The following is an 11,531-nucleotide window of genomic DNA, read 5'->3' as shown; positions in this document are numbered from 1 at the left end:
TGAAGATGACGAATGAGACTTCGTCGAAACGTTGCCAAGACACTTCCAATTTGACGCAGGAGAAAACCCGAATAACCAAAGACCAACATATATATATATATATATATATATATATATATATATATATATATATATATAGGTTACTAACAAATAATAAAGAGAGAACTGGTATAGCTATTTCGAGTTCCTTTAACTCTCTTCAGCCAGACTTAATCTTCTGAGATTCGAACCTGGGCTATCTGCATGTACAAGCAAAACATTTTGAAAAACAACTATCATACAACAATAGAAGTATAAGAACTACTAATAATTACCCAGGCAATTGATTATCCTACTATTTTACAATGAATTTCAAAAGCAGCTCAAAAACTTTGCCAGGTTTTGATTGCACCTAATATGAAAGCTGAATTTTGATAATATGTACACTGCAGCTGTTTCTATAGCAAAATGATCTCCCTCCAAACTGCACAGCTGTTGTTCCATATTGGTTCAACTTTTAAGACACTACATTGCTGCAATAAACACCTTCATCTTCAAGGAAAGCTACCTTTTTTGGAATTATATTGTTGGGAAAAAATGGCAGCATGGCTCCCAACGGTGTTTGGAAGATAACTTATTGCTTCCATGTGTTTCTGCCATTAGAAATTGCTTTGCTTTAAATTGCTTATAGTGCAGATTTTTTTCCCCCTGTGTACTGCCTTGCTTAAAGAGATGGCTTCCTTTGCAGTCTCAGTGGTTTTCAAATTGAAATATTGTGAACTGCTGAAGCAATTGCCAACTGGTGAGAATAATATTTTAAAAGGCTCTATATTCTTTGCCAGTTCCTGAATTGGAAGGTGAGCCAGGAGGCTCTGCCATCCTTCAGAGCTGATCTCCAAAAGTTGCTTTAGAAGTCTAGACAGTTGCTATGTTTGTGTTCCTCTGCACTCTGAAGAATCTTTTGGAGGCCAACTCTGGAAGACTGCACAGCCCTATTGTAGATTTGTTATTTACTTAAATATTTATAATAATGATAATGATAATGATAACAATAATAATAATAATAAAGTTGGAAGGGACCTTGAAGATCATCTAGTCCAACCCCCTGTTCAGGCAGGAAACCCTATACCATTTCAGACAAATGGCTATCCAATCTCTTCTTAAAAACTTCCAATGTTGAAGCATTCACAGCTTCTGGAGGCAGGTTGTTCCACTGATTAATTGATGAAGATATTGAAAAGCACTGGGCCCAGAACAGAGCCCTGGGGCTGCCCACTACACACTTCCTTCCATGTAGATGTAGTTCCATTGAGGACCACATGCTAAGTATGGCCGGTCAGCCAGCTATGAATCCATCTGGTGGTGATGGAAATTTTTTCTATCTTATCAAGTAGTAGGTTGTGGTCTACTTTATCAAATGCCTTACTGAAGTCCAAGTAAATTATATCCACAGCATTCCTCTAGTCCACTAATTTTGTCACCTCATCAAAGAATGCAATAAGATTTGTATGTTTTTGACAAACCCATGTTGGCTTTTGGTAATGACTTTGTTTGCCTCTAGGTGTTGGCTAATTCGTTGCTTGATTATCTTTTGTAGAATCTACCCAGGTATTGAGGTCAGGCTGATAGATCTGTAGTTTCCTGATCCATTTTTTCTCTTTTTTGAATATGAGAACTACATTAGCTCTTTTTCAGTCCTCTGGTAGTTCCCCAGTGCTCCAGGATTTTTGAAAGTTATAATTCAGAGGTTCTGAGATCAGAGCTGCCAGTTCAGTGGTGGAATTGAAATATGTGAACAACCGGTTCTTACTGTAGATGCTGCTTCCAGAAGTCCATTCTGGGCCTGGGAACAAAAAATTAGCTACCAGTTCTGCTGAACTGGTGCGAACCAACTGAATCCCACCACTGTGCCAGTTTCTTCAGAACCTTGGGGTATAATCCATCTGGTCCTGGTGATTTGAACTCATCTATCTAAGGGAATCACACAGCAAGCTGCAATCCACTAAAAATAAGATTAAAACAGTAAAACAATGTTGAGGCAAGGAGAATAACAGACTTTTTGTCACTATTCTCATTTAAATTTAGGTGGATTATCTTAAGAAAGGTGTGGAGCACTTGGCTTCAGTATTAGAAGAAACCTGGGACTAGTGGCCAAACTGTTTTCCAAGCATATGTACTCACTTTAAGAATGGAATGTTTCATTGGCTATTAGAATCAACAGCAACACTGAATTAAAATGTAGACATTTCATTTAAATGCTGCCTTCATTGAAAGGACTGTATCTAGAGAATGGCAAATCAGAGCAGGGAAGAAAATGTTTTCCAGGCAGCTGATACTTCAGTGAAAATTAATTCTTGTATACTAATATTTCCCCACCACCACTACCAAGCACATATGAACTGATGAGAAGGGATTGGACTTCCAGTTCCGGTACGTAGCAACGCCGGTAGCGTCTGGCGACTCATCTCCAGTCTGAACGGGTTTTCTGCGTCGGTAGACCCCTTAGGGTGTCAAAAGTCACCCTGGAGGGGCGACCACCGAGAAGGAGGCTTGCTGGTGACTGTGGGAGAGTGGCAGCTTCTCCCATGGCTCCAGCTATTTTCTTAGGGCCAATGGAGCAACGATCGTCCTGCAAGATGGCCAATCATCCTGCTGCACCAGCCGAAGTCACAATTACAGCTAAGTGTATTAGACCCACCGCGGAGGATCTGGGTGAGACCCTTTTTGCCCCTCTCTTTTCCCTATTTGGCTTTTTTTACTGCCTGTAAAAACTTGGTTGGAATTATTTCCCTGTTTGGAAAAAGCAGCTTCTATATATGTGGGAAGAAAGGCGCTGAGAACAAAGAATTTTTAAAGACTACACTTTATTTTCATTCCTTTTGGGATACAGAAAAAAATGTTTTTTTGAATTGTATTAGTAGTTAATATTGGAAGATTATTTCTTTCTCCACTTTTTCCTTTAAAAGATAGAAAAAAGGGGGGGAAATGGTATCTGGAAAAGATTTGTTATTTACTGAGGACATCTAGTGATGAAAAATTAATATTGCAACTGTGGATTAGTCTTTGGAGAGAAGGACCTGACCTTCAAACTATTCTTGGAAAAGATAAGCTGATGCAGTTGTGGGAACTGAGGGGGTGGACACTGTTTAACTACAGCTTTTATTAAAAAAAAAAGAAAGGATTTTCTTTAATCAATTCTAAAATGGAGAAATTTTACTCTCACTTAAATTGCAAGCTTATACTGGAAAAGATTTACGAGGTTACTGAAGAAATAGTGCCATAAGGCAGGGCTTTTCAACCTTTTCATCCATTGTACCACTTTTAGGAGATGGCAATATCCGAGTACCACCAGTCACCTAGCAAGATGTCAAAAACTTGATGACCAAAAAAAAAAAAAGGAAAAAAGTGGTAAAGTACAGGTAGTCCTCGACTTACAACAGTTTGCTTAATGACTGTTCGAAGTTACAATGGCACTGAAAAAAGTGCCTCCCAAGCCACAGCCAAGCAAGACACCTGCCTGCCCACCCAGTGGCATTCTTCCTCCTGTCCGAGGTTTTCATTGTTGTGAGCATTTCTGTTGAGGATTGGCAGGGGAGATGGGGTGGGGTGGGTGTTTGGTTTTTATTCCCCCTGTCTGCTGGGTGATTGCAGCAGGTTTTGGTCACTTCACATGATCCTGGGACACTGTGACCATCATAAATATGAATCAGTAGCCAAGCATCTGAATGTAAATCACAAGTCCCTAGAGATGCTGTAACATTCCAGCTGATTGGTGCTTCTTCTGGGCTCAGCACTGATCCTGGCACTGAGCACTGAGCCTGGCACTGATCCTGGTGCTTCTACTGAGCCCTGACAGCCCTGAAGAAGTGCCAATCAGCTAGAAAGCGGCACTGATCCTGGTGCTTCTGCTGAGCCCTGACAGCCCTGCCATCTCTCACTCAGGCTTGTGCAGTGCTGCCACTGGTTCAGCTCATTCCCCTCCCCCACTACCACTTTTCTAGGATGGTCATGTACCACCTGCCAGGTGCCAATGTACCACAGGTGGTACCCGTAGCACTGGTTGAAAAGCCCTGCCATAAGGAAAGGGATTACTACAGAACAAAGAGTCAGCTGTACCCCAAACTCTCAAATTGACTTTCAGATCACATCTGTTTATTCTACAAACCAAATCATACCAGAAGAGGAATTAAGGGAGATTAAGGAGGAATTTGCTACAACGAAAGAAATTACCACAGAACTAAGAACCAGAAATTTTTCTTTAAATCTTAAAAGTGACTTGCAGACTACATCTGACTATTCTACAAACCGAAATACATTAAAAGATGACTTCATTGAGAATACAGAGGAACTTATTTCACCTTATAAGCATCTTATCTATATTTTTGAGGATCAGAAAAAGCAAAGACTGAGATTTGAACCTTTACAGCAGAGAGGCTTCAAGAATAAGAGAAATAGAGGTCCAATCCAGAGGACAGGAGGTTTATTACTGCCTCAAATGGCATCATAAGCAACAAAGAGAGACCTATCGGCCGAAAGGGAAAAGTTGTTGTGGAAACCTGCTTGGCAGAAAAAGAAACCTAGAATAAGACTGAAAAGAGAAATTTAAAATTATATATACTGGAATTAAGGCATTTTAGAATTATGGATTGATTTAAGGATTAAGTTCTTGAGTTAGAAGTAAGAAAATGGGTGATTATTAGAATATATATATTAAATAAAGTAAGATTGTATGCTTTGGAATAATAGATTTATATGTATGAAAATTATTATATAATGGAATGAAGAAAACTGAAGAGGTGTTCTAGATCGGGATTGAATTAATAATTAATTGAATGTTATTTTAATAAGATTATGTATTTTGTTTGATAATATGGATGTTATTAGGTTTGATAATTAACTGGATGAAATCAGAACCTTGTCTAATGGACCTAAATGATTTAAGGTTGATATTATTGTGTCAGCTTAAAGAAATTGATTGATTGATGGATTAGATATGTATAGGATAGATTAATACTTTATTTTAACTGAGAGATATTAGTGGAAGAAGGAATAAACAAGATTTATGATGAAATTAAAGAATTAGGATATATTTGGAAGGGATACCTGAACTGATAATGTGCTTATTTAAAGTTACATTTGATTATGGTCTTGTAAATGCATAAAGTTCTAAAACAGGTTTAGGATTAATAGAAATTTAAGTTATAAATAGACTATTTTAAATATATAAGCTATTTGAGGGAAATAGAGAGGGCATATTTGATGTACTGATTGAGTTATTTACATATATTTTGTTTTTGGATTTTTGATTGCCCCAACACCACGGTGTGTCTCGAGCACTTTGTCTTAAGAATTAAATTAATTCTTTAATTCAAAGAATTAAATTTGTTTTTTTTTTAAAGTAAAGGACTGTGTCATGAAGGGAAACAATTCAATAAAAATGTAGGCATTGATTAAACATCACAAATGCAATGAAGGATGTAATTATACGTCTCATATCAAAATGTGCATTTTTCTACATTTGCATAGTATTACCCAAAAGCATAAGCTTAGTAAGATAAAGAATGCCTTCAAATTCAGCTCCTAGAAACCATATTGTTATATCCATGCAGTTTTCAGAATAATGCCGTAAAGGTTTACTAATGTCTTATTCTCAGTTCATCAGAAGAACAGAACATTCAGCTATCCTGTAAATGCTGATATAGGAAATAACAATTATATAACAAAATAATCCTTACAGCTGCAGTCTGCATTTTGTTTCTGTTTTATAATGTAAATAAAATATTCTCTCTCTAAAGGCATGAACTTTGCTAGAGAATGTAATCAACTGTTCTTGTAAAAGGATTTACGTTTAATGATAGTCATAGTTCATCAGTTGAATAAATTCCAATTTTGAATTCCTCTTAAACTAGTTATTGCCCTGAAGAATTGAACAGAAATCAGCTGGAACCATTTAAAAAATAATCACATATTATATGCTAAAAACCTTATTTAATTTAGCCACATTGTATTTTCATTGGGAATTGTTTTTATGTTTTAAGGTTATCTGTCAGTATGGGGACAAGATCAATTTACAAGGAATATTTGAAGGAATATTACATGAATGCATTATTGTCAATGAATCTCCTTTCTGAGCAGACTGTACAACTGTACAACTCACAACATTCAAAACAAATAGGCCAAGAAACCAATTTAATCCAATTTCAGTATTTCTACAGAGGGATCCACTTCCAGCTCTGTCTATTATTTAATTTTCTAAGCTGGTTTGGAAATAAAATTATGTAAACAAATATTTAGGTTTTCATATCACAGTAAGCCATAATGTAATATGCTTGCATTTGGCTTTTCTTCTTGTGCAAATTCAATCATTGTGTTTTATAAACCACAATAGTAGTCTTCGACTCACAATTGAACCCAAAATTTATGTAAATAAGCAGGATATGTGTTAAGTGAATTTTGCTCCATTTTACAACCTTTCTTTTCACATTTGTTAGGTGAATCACTGCAGTTGTTAAATTAGTAACACAATCATTAAGTGAATCTGGTTTTCCCATTGACTTTGCTTGTCAGAAAGTTGCAAAAGATAATTACATGATCCCAGGACACTGCAACCATCATAAATATGAGTCAGTTGTCAAGTGTCTGAATTTTGATCACATGACCATGGGAATGCTGCAACGGTTGTGTAAAAAATAGTTCATAAGTAATTTTTTTCAGTGTCATAACTTTGAATGGTCCCTAAACAGACTGTTGTAAGTTGAGGACTACCTGTATACAATAGCATGTTGTGTAAAGCAAACTAATTGTTTATTATTATGAGTGAATCTGATCAATTGGGGCAGCAAGAATTTTTGACAAATTAGTCAGTGTGACCATTAAGAGAATATTTTCATAAGCAAAAATGTAATGTTGAATAACAACCGAATATCATTCACCAAATACAGCATCCAAAATTTGGACTACAGATTTCTGAAAGGTGCTTAAGCATAACATTGTATAGTACAGAAACTCTCACTAAAGTAAGTAGGTTACTACAAGGTTGATAAACATTTGTAATATTATAACATTCTTGTGCAGTACCATTATAGCTTGTCTCTGTGCAGTTGTAATATCTTGCTATGTTTTTAAAAATGTCAGTCCTAGGTTTAGGAAGTAAGTTGTTGGCTCACTGTAAATTTGAAACTGGGGTCTTGATTTGTTAGCTCCAAATAAATAAAAAATTCTAAGTTAAGAAAAAAAAACCTGTTTTGTGCCAATAACGCTTGATTCCATTAATTATGATGAGCACACTGATGAGATTCACTTTGTATGTGAGAAGCCTCTTTCCATAAGGCAATAAACTGTTCCCCCAGCATTGCCATACAACTCTATTTTTTTTCTTTCAAATTTCCTAAAAGAAAATCTCACTTTATTATATCATTATAATGCATCTGGTAATTTGATGGCAATACAAATATACTGCCAAATGTTAAATACTACCTAACATTTGGCAGAGCACAGCATTGCCATAAAACGATAACAGAGAGTTGATGCTTAAAAAATGACTTTGCAAAGCAAAGATAACCCTATCCATAATTTTTATTGCACACATCGCCTTCTGCTAATACCGCTGATACCATTAGCCTATTATTTTAGATGATTCATTTCCAATGGGTTTTAGTATTTTATTGCAAAGCTTGAATATATATAATTTGCAGAGTAAATTAATATGACAACTGAAATAAGTACATGTTCAAACTGCAAGCTTAAAAAATCCAAATATTTTGGATCTTAGAACATAATTCAGATCTAAGCACATTTTTCTTACTGTTAAAATGTTTTCTAAGCAAAGCTCATTGCAAAGAATACTTACTAGAACTGTGGGATATTTTGTACTACTTTGATATATTTTAATTAAAGGCTTTTTAGTCAGTCATCCATACATAAAGCATAAACACAATGAATCTTTTTAAGCAACTTTGTATAACTTCTCATGTTTCAGACTCCACTATAGAGGTATTCACAAGGTATGAATAAGTGATGAAGTATGTCTTGTCACAATGCAAACCCATGACTTACAGAATTGCTTCAGAGATTGTAAATCTATAAGAGGTTGTTTAGTGATGCCACCATCATTGAGACTTGCTGTAGATGCCTATGTAAAACAATCTATTTTAGAACTGATCAAAACAGAATTCATTAGAAATGTCCTTTTTGCTCAGTGAGCCCTTTTTACAGTGACATTTATGTCTTGCCAACTTCAATTAAGACCATTTTGTTTTAGAGATAGTTAGGAAATCATTTTAGAGTTCTTAAGTATTGGATACTTCTAATTTTGGCATAATTTTATATGCTGTAGTGGTATTGGTGTTATTTATTGTTTTTATTTCTTTATCATTTATGTATGATGAATGAATTCTTAGATAGAGAGGGGAGAAGTCAAATGGTGGATGACGTCTTCTCCCCATTAGGTGCCTATTATTGTGAACTGCAGCTTAACATATGAACCACCATGACATAATAATGAAGTTGGAATTCACTGTTTGATTACAGCCATCATTTGGTCCAGGTTTGGCATCATGCAACATCTACCTTTTCTCAAAATTGAAGGGGCACTTTTATGAACATGAAGGAGTCTCTCAGTGTAGAGTTCTTTCATAAAAACATCCTCTTATCTGATAGTAAATTCTTCTCCCAAATTTCTACCTGCAAAATAATGTAAATAATAGGTTAACAAGAAGAAGGAATAACCAGGTAATGATTTATGAGCATTTCTTTGTCAGAAAATTTGCCAAATCCAACTTTTTATATATGGCAATCTATATATAAGTAAATTGGATTCAACGTATATAAGTAAACCGTGATAAAAAATAAAAATAAGAACATAATGCAAGGAACTATGTGCTGGTAGATGGAATTTTATTGGTTTATCCTCTGAGCAGATTTAAGAATGTAAATAACTGCTTTTGTAGTCGTGACTTATATTAAATAAATCGTCTCCAGATTTGTCTTTTTCTGTAGTCAATTTAGCTTTTATGTGTGTAGCCAATAGTATTACTTTCTTTTTCTAGGCTAGATGTATAGACTATTACAATCCATTCCAGACAATTGACTTACTGCAATATTTTTCAGAAGTTGTCTGCAGGTTGTTCTTAAGTATATAGCCTTTGCTAAAACACGGTGTTGGTCCTAAATTCAAAAGCTGATTCTCCAGGGTTTTTCAAACAGGTTCCTTTTCAGCTCTGGTTTTAAACAAACTTGCAGTCAACTCAACCACCAATAAGGATGCTCTAAAAGGTAGATTTTCCTCTCTTCTGAGGGATTCAACAACAACAACAAAGTCCCACCCATAATTATGAACTTTTTACAGCTTTACTTTCATCATTAGGAAATAGCTTACAGGCACAGATGAAATAGAAATTTCACTGCTGACCTCATGAAGTGAATCTCCTTTTTCCTCTCACAATAAATGGTACAGTTTCCTTAAAGGTGCAATACATTCTAAATTAATTGGGCTTTCTAAGCTAGATCACCAATCCTTTTCTTAAAGCTTTCAGCAGGAGAAAAATGGCACTATAGAAAAAAGCATTCTGATACTGACTTATCTGTTTATTCCTATTCACAGTTCATGGCTAAATGGCAGTGTCTGCAGCAAATCACAATGATGCCACATTGACAGTGTATGTATTTGGTGATGATAGAACACACCAGATTTATGTAGTAGCATCCTAATGTCTGACTCGGGCAAATACATCAAAGCATTTGTGTGACAATATTATACTCCTTACTTTATGTGCTTCACCTTTCTCTTCCCACTTCAACTGCCCATAAGTTTTCAAATCAGCATCAGTATCAATGTTGATCAGGAACCACTGCCAAATTTGTGATGGGGCATATTTTTATCACTGTATTCTATAATGTATGTTATAGACCAGACATGTCAAACTCACAATGTAACATGACATCGTGCAATGTATTGGAGCTTTTTCCCCATTGCCAGCAATGGGGTGGGTGCGGTTTCCTCATGACGCATCTGGCCTGCGGGCCAACAGTTTGATACCCCTGTTATAGAGAATAAAAGGAAAAAAATAGAATGCAACAATCATATAGGGTTAAAAAATAATAAACTAGTTAAAACTGAGTCATATTGTTCAGTCTTCCCACGGTATCAAAAGAGAGTCTATTCAAAATTAAGTAAAACATTTCATAAAATCTTTGTTTTTGATTTCAGGTATACAAGTATTTTTCTAGAAACATAATATTTTCTGAAACAACCCAAATTTGGTAGATGTAAATTAAAAGAAAAGAAAAAATAAATAAATTCCAAATTTTTGGAATATATTTCAACATCACATTAACATCTCTAAATCTCAACTGCCTTACTAATTACTTATTACATCCCTTATTAACAATATTAAATATCTTTAACCAATATGAAACAGCTAGAGGGCACAACCAAATCCTATTTGTTAACATATCTTCAAATTTATTGCCTCTCCAACCTAGAAAGATAAATAACCAACCCTTTTTAAACTTACTGAGGAACTCAAGAAACAAGCAACCCAGACAGAGAGATTTTATTAATTTAATCACATCTTAAGATCATAATTATATAATTTTAAAAAAAATTAAGTCCACTAATTACTGCATTTTTGTTTTAGATACTTTGATTCTTTATTACATATTTTATAATATAGAAAAATATTGAATCATATTTTACAGTTATATGTTATATGTTTTAATCTAAAGTTAATTTTCTTATCATCAAACTATATGACTCCCATATATCTAAGTAATTATTTGAATTTTCCACTCCTATACTATAAATTGGATCTATATGACTGGTTTCCTGCAAATGTATAACTGCATTTTTGTTTTAGAAAATTTATGCTTCTGACAAGTGTTTAGAAGATAAACAAGGCATAGAACTGACTTGGAAATTCTTAAGTCTGGATTCAAATAAAGATTCCATATGCTTCAAATTTCCTGGAAAATCAAAACTCATGCAGAGGTAATTCAATCCATTCTCAGCAAGATAAAAACAATACATATATCAATATTACATTCCCATCTTAATAAAATGCAGAAAATATTGAGGGGATAACGAAAGTAGATGAAAAATTCAAGTATTTATTCAATCAATATTTTCTGAAGAAGTACTTTGAGATGACTTTCTTAGTAGACCATTTTGGAATCAAAGTACAGAATATATTGCATAGGATGGAAAGCAGACTCTGTTTCAAATTTCCTGAGATATATTTTTCTTCTCCTCTTAAAAATCCATGTTAAGTCTGCAAGTGGAAGACTGACAATCATCTGGAAGTACTGGGCATGTATTCCTAAACTGCCTCCAGAATGTCCTACTTTTTAACTGCTATTGGCAATATTTTAAATCATATTGTTGACAGCATCTTACTACTGGTATTAGTGCTAATATTAAAAGTATTTTATTAATACTGGTACCAAATGGATAAGTGTAATTGCAGTAACGTTTCTGCTTTTGGTATGCATTTTTTTTAACAATGTACTTAAGTACAGCATTTGATCAGAATGTTAAAGGTTTCAATGATTAAATT

This window comes from Crotalus tigris, unplaced genomic scaffold, assembly GCF_016545835.1.
Source record: "Crotalus tigris isolate CLP2741 ecotype Arizona unplaced genomic scaffold, ASM1654583v1 scf7180000023680.619571, whole genome shotgun sequence".
Lineage (NCBI taxonomy): Eukaryota > Metazoa > Chordata > Lepidosauria > Squamata > Viperidae > Crotalus > Crotalus tigris.
This window is presented reverse-complemented; position numbering follows the sequence as displayed.